The following is a 16620-nucleotide window of genomic DNA, read 5'->3' as shown; positions in this document are numbered from 1 at the left end:
TAAATAATTTTTTGTACTATTGTTGCTGATGATTGGTGTGCTTGAGTTAGTATTGCTACCAAAATGAAGTTCTCTTTGTGGTTATCGACATCTACAACTGCTATATATGTTCAAGACCAGTTTTGTTGTTAATGTCTATTCTTGTCAATCCAATATATATATATATATATATATATATATATAGAGAGAGAGAGAGAGAGGTCAGCATTCTCTGTGGGGGAGCGTGCCCCACGTGTGTACGGGGGCCAATGAGAGCACACGCGTTGGCATCATGGGGGGCGGGGCGGCCATTTCACCCCCTCTATGTCTGACCGTGGGCAATACACTCCCCCACAGAGAACTTTACTCCTATAATATAAATATATATATCCTGACCTGTTAACTAATCGCACGATCTCTTTACTGACGAGGTAGGATGCTATGGGTTTGTCTGTTTGTAAGCAAGCATGTTACCAACAGAACTTGTAACCTTACTTCAATTGCACTTTAGGGTAACTCGTATTCACTTGGATGGAAGGACAACTATGAACTATGGTAAATTTACACTAAGGGTGTCACAACCTAAACCGAACCGGTAAAACCGGCCAGGCCCGACCCGCTTAAGCCCAATCCAAACCAAACCGAGGCCTTATCATTTTGACTTCGGTTTCCGGGTTAGAGCACAATTCGGTCTTGGTTCGGTTCTGGTTGAACCGCCGGCCCGCCCAACAGGACCGAAACGAATACTAAAACCAACCCCCAAACCCTAAAAACCCTACCTTATCCCTACCCAAAACCAGCCTATACACAAGTTTCAAACCGAACCAATTGAAACCGATATCACAACCCGAACCAAACCCGAGTCCAACCCAAACCGAAACCGAAAAGTCCTTATTGGTTCGGTTTCGGTTTCCCTGGAACCCACACCGAAATAGGAAAAACCAAACCAAACCTCCCAATTGACACCATTAATTTACATGGAATTGGTTTTCCCACTCAAAAAACTATTATCAATTTGAGCCGACACCTGAGTCCCTGACACGCTACGAAGCCATAAAAAAATTTTATTTCCAAAATTTAACCCCTATTTTTTTCAAATTTTCAACCTCTCTCTCTCTCTCTCCCTCCCTCCCTCCCTCCCTCCCTTGGCTGCCCCGCCCTGTCCCTACACGCACCCATACCTTGCGCAACCTCACCTCCCATGTCTCGGAGCGCCAGGTCCCACCTTCATTCTGATCCTGATTCTCCCCAAGACCAAATAGGTTAACAAGCACGTTACCGCCTCCCCCAAGGACTTTTATCAATCAATTGCCCGATTGAAACTTGCTTCCTCATGCCATCACAACAATCTTCTTGGTTGCTGAGAAGCAGTAGATGCTTCTCATCAATTTGATTGTATGGTTTGAGTTTTGCAATGATGCAGCCGTCACTAGAAGACGGAGGAATTCGCCCTCTTCATTGTCTGATCGATACTATGAGATTCACCCACTGATATTTCAGGAGGAAAACTTCCAAAGTCTCCAAGCCAGTGAGAATAGTAGGGTGGAGTTCTGAGGACATGATTGAAGCTCTAGGTTTCGATTTCGACCAGAAAAGGGAGAGAAAATGATTTTAGAAAATTGTCGTTGGATCTCATGGAAAAGATCGGGGAATTGCACTCAACCTCAACCTTGGTTTGGAAACTAATGCCCTAGGTATTGATTCTGACTGGATAAGGAGAGAAAACCATTACTGAAATTGTTGTCAGAGCACGTACAGTAGATCGGAAAGTCAAACTGGTCTCAGTCCTTGGTTCTGGCGAATTCTTTTGTTGTAGAGTTCCAAGGCAAAAGAAGACAATGAGAATTGGCTCAAGTTTAAGCCACCCGTGCTATTCTTGTTTCCCTAAATTTGAGCCATTTAACCAAGCTAAGCCGCATAAATATACCTAAGTCAAGAGTGAAATTACTTATGTTGTCCCTAATTTCAGATTACTCAAAAGAGAAACACTAGGGATAAAAAGAGAGGTTATAAAATCTGTTGTAACCAGCTCGGTTACAAACAGATTAACCTATATATATAAACTACAGCTTGAGGGGGAGTGTTAAAGTGTAATCACGATAAGGGAAGTGTCCCTATCATGGTGTTTGTGTGTGTGTGTGTTAAGTAACAGAGTTTTGACTTTAGTTCTAATTGTATAGTTAGACTTAGGCTCTTAGTATGTTTCCGGCTAAGAGTCTAATACTGAAATATAATATAAACGCAATTGCTGGACCACAATAGGACTATTCCATTCCATCGTGTTCAAGCTCTCTCTCTCTCTCTCTCTCTCTCTCTCTCTCTCTCTCTCTCTGTTGGTTTGATGAATATGGCTTGTGTCGAATGGGACACAGGCCAGCTTTATTTATAATACAGAGGAGAACAATCCAGAAAGTGTACAGGACTAAAATACCCCTAATGACAATTCTACCCCTGTACCCATATTACAACATTCCCCCTCAAGTTGGTGCATATATATCACACATGCCCAACTTGCAAACAATAGGAAGAAAAATTTTTCCGCTAAGACCTTTAGTACAGATATCAGCCAATTGTTCACTGCCATAAACAAAAGGCACACAAATAAGACCCTTGTCTAGTTTCTCTTTGATGAAGCGACAATCGATTCCCACATGTTTCATCCGATCATGCTAGACAAGGTTGTGAGCAATGCTGATGGCAGATTTGCTGTCACAATAAAACTTCATAGGAAGTGTAACATGGACAACCAAATCGGTGAGAAGACCCTGAAGCCACAGAAGTTCACGTGTCGTGAGTCATTGCACAGAACTCTGCTTCAGCACTAGACCCCTTACTTTTTATTCCTCCAAGTGACAAGATTGCCACCAACGAAGGTACCATAACCTATAGTAGACCTCTGATCATAGTTGTCATGGCGCCGCCATGGCGTCCTGGTGCTGGAGAATATTGCATATCGACCTCCGATATGGTTGATGTACAAATATCAACCGATATGGCCTCCATGGCGCCGCCATGGACGCCATACCACGATATATGGCCATATTGGTCCATATTTGAGTTTGAGAGTATAAAACTTAGGGTTTTAAATTTTTTTTTAAACCATTTAAGAGCTTAAATGCTTTTTCCTCTGGTGGCGGTGGTGGTGGAGATGGTGATGGTGGAGATGGTGATGATGGAGGTGATGATGGACGAGATGATGATGGTGATGGTGGTCAAGCATATGAGGGAACTCGAGTCCCGTATGTGGTAGAAGAGCAGCAAGAGGCAATCCGTGCCCCCACACCGGCCACACGGCCGACACCGTCCACCTCGATCTACTCGAGAAAGCATCGTGGCCAGTCCCGTCCTAGTGGCCGTGGTAGTGGAGCTAGTAGGCAGGCTGATCTTATGGACATTGATACCCTATCTGGCTCTATTGGTGAATTGAGTATTGGCGATAGAGACAGCAGATCGAGTGGGCATTCCCGTGCCCCATCTTTTCATATAGAGAGCAGTCCATCTCCAGCACAATCAGAGTATAGTTCATCTCATTCACATCTATATGGCGAAGGGCAGGCTGGGTAGTTGACTTGGGGGTGGGAGCCTATATCTTCTCCATCCATTCCCAGTTTTGAGTATGATTCCCACTCACAGGAACGTAGTGGATCGTCTTTTGTGGATGACATCTTTTCCTACCCAACCCACCAGCCGTACAGCCCGTACCCGTACATGCTCCCAGAGGTGTCATATGACTCATATCATAGTGGATCAGTGGGTAGTACTTCTTCACAATTTGGTGACCTATATCCTGAGATAGGTTACCTTCAGCATGTTGATGATGCAGTTTACATGGCCACTATAGATGACTACACTTGTTTCTTCTCCCAGACTATGACATGGCATTCATTTGTCCTACAGTCGGAGAGCAATACACGTCGGCTCCATCGGACTATGAGTGGGGATGATCCTGAAAGGCGGAGTAGTTATTATTAGAAAATTTGTCAACATTTTAGTCACTTGATGACTACTTGACTTGTATTGGACTATTGGGGATATTGTCATTTTGAATTTTTGATATCATCTTCTTAAGTTGTTAACTTGTTGTTGTCTTATTGACTTAATGTACTTAATATTATGACTTAAGTTATGAGTTATGAGTTATGACTGTTATGAGTCATTCACTTTATGTTTCCAACTTCCAAGTCAATTTACTTGTTTAAATTGCTTATTAATCATTAATTTATTATGTCCTCTAGTACTTAAAGTCTTAAACAATGTGTATGTATAATTAACTAAGTTATACATTAGGGTTCGACCGTACATTGCCAATCAATGGTGCAAATCCAAAACACCATTTTGGGTGACTATTTTTGCAATTTAAACATTTAAATGTGTTTATATAGCCTAAAATAGGGTTTCCATGAAGTTTCAGGCCTTAAGTTGGCCTAAAATCCACCGAAATGACCTACCAAAACATGCCATAAAAAATACAAAATTTTGACCGAAATATCCGAAATTTCGTATATTTCGTTCAGCCCGAAACACCGAAACAAAACGAGTTGTCGAACCATGACAGGTACATGCCACAAGAGGACCTGGCAACTTCAATGCCAAGGAAGTAATAAAGCTGTCCAAGATCCTTAATCTCAAATTCCTTGCCCAGATATTGTTTGAGGCGAGAAATTTCTTCAACGTCATCACCAGTGACAACAATATCATAAACGTATATAATCAAAACTGCAACCTTTTGACCAAACCGCTAGATGAACAAAGTATGGCCAGCATTGCTTTGAGAGTAACCTGTAGTGACCATAGTTTTGTGGAAATGCCTAAACTAGGCACGAGGTGACTGCTTCAGCCCATATAAAGCACGCTTCAACTTGCACACCTTTCCCTGTGTTTTTGAGCATGTAAAACCAAGAGGAATGCCCATGTACACCTCCTCCTCAAGTTCCCCATGAAGGAACGCATTCTTCACATTCAGTTGTTGTAAGTCCCAGCCTAAATTAGCTACACAGGATAATATAACACGGATGGTATTCATCTTGGCCACTAGAGCAAACGTCTCCTAGTAATCAATCTCATAGGCCTGGGTAAAACCCTTGTCAACCAGCCTAGCTTTATAACGATCCACTATACCAGCTGCTTCTGCTTGACTGTAAATACCCACTTGCAACCAACAGTCTTCTTTTGTGGAGGAAGACCAACCAGATCCCATGTGTCATTTTTCCTCAATGCCTGCATCTCTTCAACCATAGTTGCATGCCATTGTGAGTCTGTAATAGCTTCCTGCCAGTTCTGGGGAATAGAAGCAGAGGACAAAGAGGATACAAAACTAAAATAGGAGGGATAAAGTGAGTCATAAGAAACAGCCTTAGCAATAGGATGTAATGTATAGGAGTACAGAACCTAACACCCTTGCGAACTGCAATAGGTAGATCAAGAGAGGGATCAACATCAACAGCAGAAATGGGAGGAACATTTCCAGAATCCGTGGGAGCTGGATCAGGATCAAGAGGTGGCAATTGGCGCGGTAGAGTGGGTGTAGTAGTGGTCTGATTCTGCTGGCATTTGCAAACATAGACACATGTCTCTGGTATGGGATGCTGAACCGTAATAGTAGTGTCAATCTCAATCTCCCCCTAAACAGGAACCGGAGGTTGCAGAGCATCAAGTGTAAGAAGTGACAAATCTTCAACTGAAGAAGGCTCCCCTCGAAGAGGTGTCACAGGATAGCAGGCAGCAGACTCATGAAAAATGACATCCATAATTGTAAACCAACATCTGGATGGAGGGTGCTAACACCGATGGCCCTTCTGAGTAGCTAAGTAACCCAAAAAAATACACCGAAAGCCACGAGGGTCAAATTTGCCATGGGAATGATGATCCCAAGCATAACACACACAACCAAAAAATTTTTAAGGAACCTGAAACGCAGCAGAGCCCTGGAGAACATCCAAAGGAGAGTGGAAGCCAAGGACCCGAGAGGGCATGCGGTTGATCAAAAATGCTGCAATAAGAACCTCTTCACTCCAGTATTGGGAGGAGCATGCATCTCAAACATGAGAGAGAAGGCAACCTAGAGTAGATGGCGATTCGTCCTTTCAGCAACTCCGTTTTTAGCAGGAGTATCGACACAACTAGTTTGATGGAGAATCCCATGGGTACCAAGGTAAGACTGAAAGGATCCCTCGAAGTATTCATGGCCACTGTCACTCCAAAGAATCTTCACAGTAGCCGAAAATCGAGTCTGTACCATACGATGAAAGTGCTGAAAACAATGGAAAACCTCCCCCTTGTTGCGCATCATATAAACCCAAGTGGTTCAAGAGTGGCAGTCGATAAAAGTAACAAACCAGCGAAAGCCAAGCACAGAAATACAATGGGACGGACCCCAAATGTCAGAATAAATTAAAGAAAAAGAAGTGGCACTTATATTTTCAGAAACAAAATAACTAGTTCAAGTTTGTTTGGCCAATACATATGTCTCACAAAAAAATTTATTCGAATTACATTGCTGAAAAGAAGGAAAAAAATCCTAGCTAAAGTCCCTAATGGGTGCCACTGCAGTAACTCAGAAACAGGAGGCGAAGAAGAAGATGTCTGAAGAGCCTGACCAGAGACCAAAGAAGAGCCATCATCAAGTAAATACAGACCATCGCGCAATCTACCAGACCCAATCATTGCCCTTGTTAGCAGATCCTGAAAAACGCAATAAGAAGGGAAAAAAGCAACTTTGCAATTCAGATTGGAAGTAAGACTACTAATGGACAATAAATTTGTAGGAAATGAGGGAACATGTGAAACTGCAGAAAGGGACAAAGTAGGAGAACACCAAATAGAACCTCTCCTAGAAATAGTGGAATAAGTCCCATTAGCTAAATGAACCCTGCCTTTACCAGAGCTAGGGGTGTACTGAACAAAAAGGTTGGAAGAACCGGTCATGTGATCTGATGCTCCAGAGTCGATAATCCATGGAGATGTAGACAGATACACTATGACCACAAAAAGGGATATCTGAACTGGCAAGGTTGGAGTCGGCAATAGTAACAGCAGAGGCAGAAGTGGCAGATGCAGGTGTAGGTGGCTCCATCCAAGTCAGAAGACGGCAAAAGGCAAGGAGTTCAGCCAATGATAGTGTAGAGCCAGCTGGTGTATTGTCAGAGACCTCAGTATGGTTGGCCTGGTTGGACTGGTTGGAATTGCCACGAGTCCCATGACCAAAGGCATCAGAAGGATGCCCATGAAGTTTCCAGCAGTAGTCTTTGGTATGATGCTCCTTACCACAACATTCACATTTCAAAGGGGCCTAGATAGAGGAGCTGCCAGACCATGGGGTATCACTACGGGGTTGAGAGCTGAAAACAAGGGCTGACGGCTCATGAGGAGCTAGAACAAGTTGTGGTAACATAGTGGTACGACCGCTGTCTTCAAACTGAATCATGGAATAGGCCTGCTCCAGAGTAAGGAAAGGGTCACGACTCATAACATGAGCACGGAGCTGATCATACTAAACATTCACGCCTGCCAAGAAGTCGTAAACCCTGATTTTATCCTCCTGTTTTTTAAAACCCAGCAACATTTGTGTTGGTAGTCAGCTGAAACTCCTCATAAAAATCCAACTCCTGCCACAGGGAGCGTAGCTCGGAATAATACTGTGATAGAGTCAACTCTTTTTGCTTCAGTTCATGAACCTTCTTGCGGAGTTCAAAACTTGGGCATCATTCCCAACCTGGGAATAAGTATCCTTAGCAGCCTTCCAAATTTTAGCACCAGAGTCCAACAACAGGTAACCACGAGCAATCTAGGCTGCATACAATTAATATGAAACACCATAACGAGGGAATTTTCACATCACCAGTAAGATCTACGTAATAACGACGGGACTTGATAGAGATAGAGCAAGAGCGCGACCACATCAGATAATCGATACCGTCAAGCTTGATCGAACAAGGTGTTAGAATAATTAGTTCTACCCGATAGGGGTACACTTGTCCTTTTTTATGTTTATGTTTATTCTCCCCTAGCTGATTCTTATTTAGGTATTCCTAGTCTGAATTGGCAAGGCTAGTTTTCCTATTCCTAGTAGGCTTTCCTATTCCTAGTAGGATTATTGTAACTCTCTGAATATAAATAAAGGGGCTTGGTGATCCATATTGATCACTCAAGCATTCAGATCTCAAGGCTGTTTACATGGTATCAGAGCCAATTCTGATCTAACAAACAGCTTTCTCAATTTTTGGTTTTTATTTTTTTTTCCCTCCCCTCCACGGTTTCTAGCTTTCTCTTCTCTATCACTCTCGGCTCTTCTCTCTCATTCAGGACAGCAACTATGAGGTGAATCTGCTAAGGATATAGATGCTGCCCGCCATACCACCTCATTAAATACTGAAGATCATTGGTGTGCCCTAATTCTGCGGCAGAACTTCTCCAACCTTGAAGATCGATTCTTCCTTTTTTTTGGAGGTTCTTTTCTGCTATACTTGGTGCACACCTTCTTTGTTTGAAGACTGCAGAAGTGGATCAAAATCAATTCAGATCCAGACCTGCAATTTCTCCAAACCCAAGTTTTCCTAATTTTTTATCAAATTAGGGTTTCTAATTGGCTCATCCGACAGTGCTGTTGTTTGGAGGACATATTCCCCACTACTAGAGGGAAACTCGACCTCAGTTTCAGCCCATTCTGACGGCTGAAATTTCTGCAATCTCAAAACCCAGGATTCTCCTCGATCCTGACATCTGCCCTGTTAGGGTTTTTTATTTCTTCATCAGAAGTTGCTGATTTTTTGAGGACTTATTCCATACTACCTGCAGAGAATTCGATCCAAGTTTGAGCCTATTCTAAAGGTTCAATTTGTGGGAATTTCAAAACCCGTGTCTTCTACACTTTCGACATCATGTCTGATCTTACTTCAGCTGACTCATATGGATCTGCTCGTCCAGAGGACCTACCTTTTGCTTCTCCCACTAAACTAAATGGGACTAATTATTTGATGTGGTCAAGGTCTACTTACCTTACTATTGCTGGCCGTGGTAATACAGGACACCTTACAAGCAGCCTTCCCAAACCTGTTGAAGAAGGACCTGCCCTGACTTGGTGGTTATCTAATGACTCTATGGTAATGTCATATCTTATACATTCTATGCATTATTCCATTGCACCCGGTTATCTTCTCCTTGACACTGCTGCCCAGATATGGAAGGCCGCAAAGGATACCTATTCCGAGGTTGGGAATGATGCTCAGGTATATGAGTTAAGGAAAAAAATTCATGACACTGAACAGAATGAGTTGACTATCTCTCAATACTATGCTGAACTTCGCAAGTGCTGGCAAGAACTTGATCATTACTTTGATTATCAACCCACTACTGCCAATGACATTGTTGCGTACAGAAAGCATGCCGATAAAATTAGGGTTTATGATTTTTTGGCTGGCCTTAATGTTGAATTCGATCAAATTAGGGTTCAAATTCTCAGCAAGGATCCCTTCCTCACACTGGAACAGTCCTATGCATTGGTTCATATTGAAGATCGACGACATGCAGCTATGCTTAGTACCACACCTCCGGATCGATCAGCTCTACACACTGGGACTGGTTCTACTCCTCCTATTGCTGGAAATTCTAAGTCTGAAAAGGCAGCAGTCAAATGTGATCATTGCGGTAAGTTGTGGCACACTAAGGCCACATGTTGGAAGATACATGGAAAACCAGCAGACTTTGAAGCTAAGCGTGCTGCTCAGAAATCGGAAAACAAGGCTAATCATACTGAGGCTGTCACTACTACTCCTCCTACTGACACTGGACTATCCAAGGATGAACTTCAGGCTTTCCGTCGTATGTTACAGGCTTCCGCTACTTCTACTACATCGACTCCTGCCAGTTCTTCCAACCCTCCAAGTTCAAATTTAGCCCACTCAGGTATTTCTTTTGCTGGTCATTGTGCAACGGCAGTCTCCTCTCCCTGGTTCATAGACTCCGCTGCCACTAATCATATGACTGGATCCTCCAGCCTATTTCATCGTTATTCTCCTACTTCTGGTAAAGATAAAGTCCGAGTGATTGATGGTTCTCTCTCTTCTGTATCTGGGAAAGGATCTATCAGTTGCTCTCCTTCTCTAAATTTATCATTTGTTTTACATATCCCTAAATTTACCACTAATCTTCTATCCATCAGTAGTCTTACCCGTGATTTAAATTGCAAAGTAACCTTTTTCCCTTCACACTGTGTTTTTCAGGATCTAGCAACGGGGGCGACGATTGGATGTGGTAAGATGCATGGTGGATTGTACCTGCTTGATAATGGGAGTCCTACTTCACCACCACCACTTCCTTCTCCTCTTCATCAAAGCTCATTAGTCTCTTCTGAACTTCAACAATGGCATAAAAGACTAGGTCATCCCCCCTTAGGCACATTGTCTTTTTTATTTCCAGCATTCGTTAAAGATTAATAAGGACGGATTTTTTTGTGAGGCCTGTGTTTTGGTCAAACAACATCGTTCCACTTATTCTATTTCTAATAAAAGAAATTCTTCTCCTTTTACTCTTGTTCATGCTGATGTTTGGGGACCTAGCCGAAAACCTTCCCTCAAAGGCCATCGTTGGTTTGTTTCTTTTATTGATTGTTATTCTAGGAGTACATGGGTTTATTTAATGCATAACAAAAGTGATGTCTTCTCCTGTTTTCAAATTTTTCATAAGATGGTTCAGACCAAATACAATGCTACTCTCAAGATATTGCGGAGTGACAATGGCAAAGAATATATGGATGGTTGGTTCCAACACTATCTTGCTGCCCATGGAATCCTCCATCAGACCAGTTGTGTCGATACCCCAGCCCAAAATGGTGTGGCTGAAAGGACAAACCGCCACCTCCTTGAGGTGTCTTGGGCTATTATGTTTGCCCATTCTGTTCCTTCCCAATATTGGGGAGATGTTGTCCTTACTGCAGCCTATCTTATTAATAGGCTGCCTACCCGAGTCCTTGACTCACAAACCCCTGCTACTTTATTACAGGGATATTCCTCCTTTGTCAGTCCACCTAAAGTTTTTGGTTGTGTCTGTTATGCTAGGGATACCAGACCCCCAGGGAAACTTGAACCCTGTGGCGTCCGTTGTATTTTCTTGGGATATTCTCCATCCCAAAAGGGTTATAAATGTTACCACCCCCCCACCCGTCGTACCTTGGTCAATATGGATATTATCTTTCATGAAGCTCTCTCCTATTATCCATCTACACCTCTTCAAGGGGAGACTTTCAGGGAAGATGTGTTGGTTGAGCTTCCTATATAGAACCAACCGAATATGTGTCCTGTACAGAACCAACCGAATATTGACCCCAACCCTTTTGAGCCTTCTGCTCTTCCCCTCCCTCCTACTGAAGACAAAGAGGATTTTCCCCAGGGGGAGAGAACTTAGATGATGCTGAAGATCCCCTTCAGGGGGAGTTGACTCCAGTCCAACAAACCATTAGGGAATTTCAGAAGAAAATTAATGATTCTAATCTCAAAACCTACCACAGGGGACATTCCAAAAACACGCAACTACCATCCACTGTAGCACTAGTACCAATCCAATTGCCGGCCCTGGAACCAGATCGTTCTCCAGGTAACATCTCTTCTCCTTCTTCTCCTGACTTACCTATTACTCATCGCAAAGGTATTCGGGCTTGTACTCGGCATCCTATTTCTCATGTAGTCTCTTATGATTCCCTTTCTCCATCCTTCTGTACTTTTGTCTCTTCTCTTTCTTCTGTCCGTATTCCCCAAAAATGGCAGGAAGCTTTTACAAATGGAAAGTGGAAGGCAACAATGACGGAAGAAATGAAAGCCTTACAAAAGAACGATACATGGGAGCTTGTGGTTCTTCTTCCAGGAAAGAAACCTGTTGGATGCAATTGCGTGTTTGTGGTGAAACAGAAGGTAGATGGCATTGTGGATCGATACAAAGCACGATTGGTGGCTAAGGGATTTACTCCGACTTATGGGATCGACTATCAGGAGACCTTTGCACCAGTTGCAAAGTTGAACACTGTTAGAGTACTACTATCTTATGCAGTAAATCTGGGATGGGAATTGCAGCAGTTAGATGTGAAGAATGCCTTCCTCCATGAAGAGCTTGAGGAGGAAGTGTATATAGATATTCCACCGGTTTTCTTATGTGATAAAATCAGCGGCAAAGTGTGTAAATTGAAGCGTGCTTTATACGGGCTGAAGCAGTCACCCCGTGCATGGTTTGGACGGTTTCACAAGGCTATGGTTTCTGTGAGTTATAAGCAGAGTAATGTTGATCATACCCTATTTATAAAAAGGAATGGTGAAAAAATAACCATTCTCATAGTCTATGTGGATGACATTGTGGTCACCGGGAATGATAATAATGAGATCAGCAAATTGCAGACTTTCGTTGGCCAAGAATTTGAAATAAAAGATCTGGGAAACCTTAAGTACTTTCTAGGGATAGAAGTTGCTCGATCTTCTAAGGGCATCGTTCTTTCTCAAAGGAAGTACATCCTAGATTTGCTGACCGAGACTGGAATGCTAGGGTGTCTTCCTTCTAATACACCTATGGAAGCTACTACACGGCTTAAAGAAAAAGAGGGTGAACCTATTGACAAAGATCCTTATCAGAGATTGGTCGGCAAGCTTATTTATCTATCTCATACACGACTAGATATAACCGTCACTGTGAGTATGGTAAGTCAGTTCATGCATGATCCTCATTCTTCTCACATGGATGTTGTCCTTCGAATTCTCCGTTACTTGAAGTCAGCCCCAAGAAAAGGAATTCTTCTGTCTTCGAATGGCCATCTTCGTATCGAAGCATATACCGATGCTGATTGGGCTGGATCCTCTTATAGGAAGTCCATCTCTGGCTATTGCTCGTTTGTTGGTGGAAACCTTGTTACATGGCGTAGTAAAAAGCAGAACGTAGTGGCAAGGTCTAGTGCCCCGACAGAATTTTGTGCTATGGCACAGGGTATTTGTGAATTGCTATGGCTCAAAGGCTTATTGTAAGATCTTGGTGTTCATGTCCGTCTTCCCATGATGTTGTATTGTGACTACAAGGCTGCCATTAGTGTTGCTCACAATCCTATTTAGCATGATCGTACAAAGCATGTGGAGGTTGATAGGCATTTTATCAAAGAGAAATTGGAAGAAGGGTTGATCTGTGTTCCTTTTGTGCAGTCTGCTGACCAACTAGCTGATGTGTTCACTAGAGGATTAAGTGGAAAAGTTTTTCATCCTATTCTTGTCAAGTTGGGCATGTTTGATATTTATGCTCCAACTTGAGGGGGAGTGTTAAAAGAATTAGTTCTACCCGATAGGGGTATACTTGTCCTTTTTTATGTTTATGTTTATTCACCCTTAGCTGATTCTTATTTAGGTATTCCTAGTCTGAATTGGCAAGGGTAGTTTTCCCATTCCTAGTAGGCTTTCCTATTCCTAGTAGGATTATTGTAACTCTTTGAATATAGATAAAGGGGCTTGATGATCCATATTGATCACTCAAGCATTCAGATCTCAAGGTTGTTTATAGTGGGAAAGAAGGAAAATTCCCAAGTCAATCCTTCAGTCCCAATGGAGGCAATAGAAATTCCCGAGGATCCAGGCATGGTGCAAGGTGCAAGAGATAGCCAAAGAAAAAATCAGCAGCCAAAAAAATCGATTTCTGGGGTACGGACCCTGTAAAATTGATGAAGCAGGGTTGGCCCTGAGTGGAGATGACAACCAGTAATGGTCCTGTGATAAACCAAAGACGTGGAGGCACCTCGGAGCAAAAAGCGAAAGGCAGGGCTGGTCCCTGGAAAAAATTGATAACAGGGTTGGCCCTGAAAAACTGATATTCAGCCTTGAGGAAGGAAAAGCACGGATTGGCCCTGAAAAAGCGACATACAGAGTTGGCCCTATAGATCGAAAAAAGCACAGGAAAACCTGTGGAAGAAAAAATCAAGAAAACATCTCAAATCATGGGGGGGAAATCCCGTGTGTTTTGATCTTGAGAAGCATCGCCAAAAGAGAGAGAAAAGGCTCTTGGTGGAATAAGAGAGACCCACCGAGAGCAGTTAAAAGGATGGTGGTGGTGGAAAATGCAAACCGAGAAGAGAGGGGGGCTCGGCTGTTAGTAGGGGAGTCACAGAAATCGAGAAAGGGAGAAGGAGAGCTGTAGTTAGGGTTTCAGATCAGAATATCTACTCTGATACCATGTTGGTTTGATGAATATGACTTGTGTTGAATGGGACACAGGCCAGCTTTATTTATAATACGGAGGAGAACAATCTAGAATGCGTACAGGACCAAAATACCCCTAATGACAATTCTACCCCTGTACCCATATTACAACATTTATGTATTGTTCCATTGCTTGCTAACTTGTGCTTAAAATGAGTTAGTGCTTGTTGGTATTCAACCTAGCATATTAGCTACATGTTTTCAATTTTGACATCTATGATTTGGTATCTAATACAGCATCGGTTGTGGGGCTTTATTTTTCATTTTTTTCTCAAACTAGTTTATCATCACCAAAAAGGGAGAGAATGTTGAGATATTAGTCCTTGTGAATTTTCGGAGATTATTCACTTGTGTTTGTGGGTGATGAAAAGCCCATTTATCAATTGATATCCTCTCCAAGCATAATGGATTTGCAAGAAAGCAAGTCCAAGCAAATGGACAAGAGGTCATCGAACAAAGCTTCATAGGAACTTGGAAGATCTTAAAGTCAAGCTTGATCGACTAGAGTCATGAAGTGTTGAAGATCAAGCTTCAAGGAACCTTCATGTAGATCAATCAAGCGCCTCACAAGAGTATTGGATATGGACAAACATCAAAGTTGTAACTTGTAATACACCCCCATCATCTCCAATTGATGGGGGAGTTTTACATATATAATGACCTAAAATTTCTAAATTGACTCATAAAAGAGACTCCTAATCAATCTCACACACACAATAAAGTAAATAAACTCAAAACTGAACTCTACCTAGCTATTAAGTATTCTAATCTAGCTCAAACACTTAACTATTAATCCCCTGGACAAACTTTAACTCACTTTATGGGGTTATAAATTAGACCCATTACAATAAAACCCATAAAAATAAAAGACCCGAGTTATAATATAACTACCCTAAGGTCAATTTCAGCCCAATAGACTGCCACAAGTGCATAATGGGCCTCTGAAGCTTGCGCATAGACCTTCATACGGGATTAATCTCTAATGCAACTGCATCACTAGTTCTATCAAGGTGGTCAACTGGCTTTTCCAAGCGGATGACCGGCTCTGCTTGAAATAGAGCCGTTGGGAGTTTCTAACAGCCATTTTTTTTTGTTGTTGTTTCCTCTCCTATATTTAAGAGGGGCTTAGGGAGAGCTTCACATGACTTTGGGCATTAACTGGGATCATCTTAGTCTTGGTTTTCTAGTGACTGAGAATCATTCAAGTGTTCTTCAACTTGTACTTCTCCTCTTTAGTGTAAGAGTTGTAGAAGATTGGCTATTACTGAGGTGATTGTGAAGGTGTGATTGCTACCTGCGAAAAGTGATAAGGTTGTAATTAGTAAGCCCGAAAAAAGACTAGGTTGGTTGTGAACCGGGAAATCAACACTTAAAGATTTATTAATTGGTGCCAAAGGAAAGCAATTGTGAGAAGGCTTAATCACTGTTATTTGGAAAGTGATCCTGAGATAGTGGAAAGTCCATGAGTGAGAGTAGCTCTTGGTAGTGGCCGTAGGCAAGAGGCCGAACCACTCTAAATCGCAGTGTTTCATCTGTTTCTATACCCTCTCACAATTGCATTGTCTTTTTATTTTCACCTTTGCATTCATGGGTTGGGCTGGGTTGGGTTAAAATTTTTAATTAGTTTTTCTTTTCTTTTCACACTACCCAATTCATCCCCCTCTTGGGTTGCTTACTGGTCCAATAGCCCCGTCTTCCAATTTTTTATTTTTATTTTTCTGCTTACTCACATAAGCCTTATCCCAACAAAATGATTGTATGAATCCGTTCCGCCATTCTACTTTATATAATGTCATATGCATCATAGTTGTCACGGCGTCATGGCGATCCAAGTCGGTGGAGGGGTGTCTGATCGATATATCGACACGTCGCCAGCCATGGCGTTGCCATGGCGATCATGTCGACCATGGCAGAATTGCAATTAAATCCAAAGTTGAATGGCAAAGTTGAATGGCAAACTAGTAGATAAATCAAGATTTATAAGAGCAATGACAGAATTGTAATTAAATCCAAAGTTGAATGGCAAACTAGTAGATAAATCAAGATTTATAAGAGCAATGGCAGAATTATAATTAATCTGAAGTTGTAAAGGAGTGGCAGAACTGTAATTTAATGGAGTTAAAGAGAAATCTGAATGGGTTAAACAGAATAGCAATAGAGAATATAAGGGGTTTTATATAAATAATATAAGTTGTCCTTACTTGCAATTTTAAAGACTTAATGTCTTCTTCAACCTTGCAATAATACGATAGAAAGAGAGGCAGAGAGGCGGTGAACTGGAGTAGTTCCGGCAGAGGAAACTTCTTATGAAGACGATTCTCCCTGCAATTTCTGGAACAAAATCGCAGCACCAAGGTCTGCCGATCCCAACGAGAAATAGCCCCAAAATTCTACTGGCAACCGAATGGTGAGATCTAAAATCAGATCTGGC

The 16620-nt window shown here is 42.2% G+C and overlaps 1 protein-coding gene across 7 annotated transcripts in view; it reads right to left on the bottom strand.

Moving 5' to 3' along the window:
* LOC122659776 (chromatin structure-remodeling complex protein SYD-like) overlaps positions 1-16620 on the bottom strand; it is an 85759-nt gene that overhangs the window by 54550 nt on the left and 14589 nt on the right. The window lies entirely within an intron of this gene.

Source organism: Telopea speciosissima, chromosome 4 (assembly GCF_018873765.1).
Source record: "Telopea speciosissima isolate NSW1024214 ecotype Mountain lineage chromosome 4, Tspe_v1, whole genome shotgun sequence".
In the NCBI taxonomy this organism is placed as follows: Eukaryota; Viridiplantae; Streptophyta; class Magnoliopsida; order Proteales; family Proteaceae; genus Telopea; species Telopea speciosissima.
Note: the sequence above shows the minus strand (reverse complement) of the source record. Positions and strands in the feature narration are given on the sequence as shown.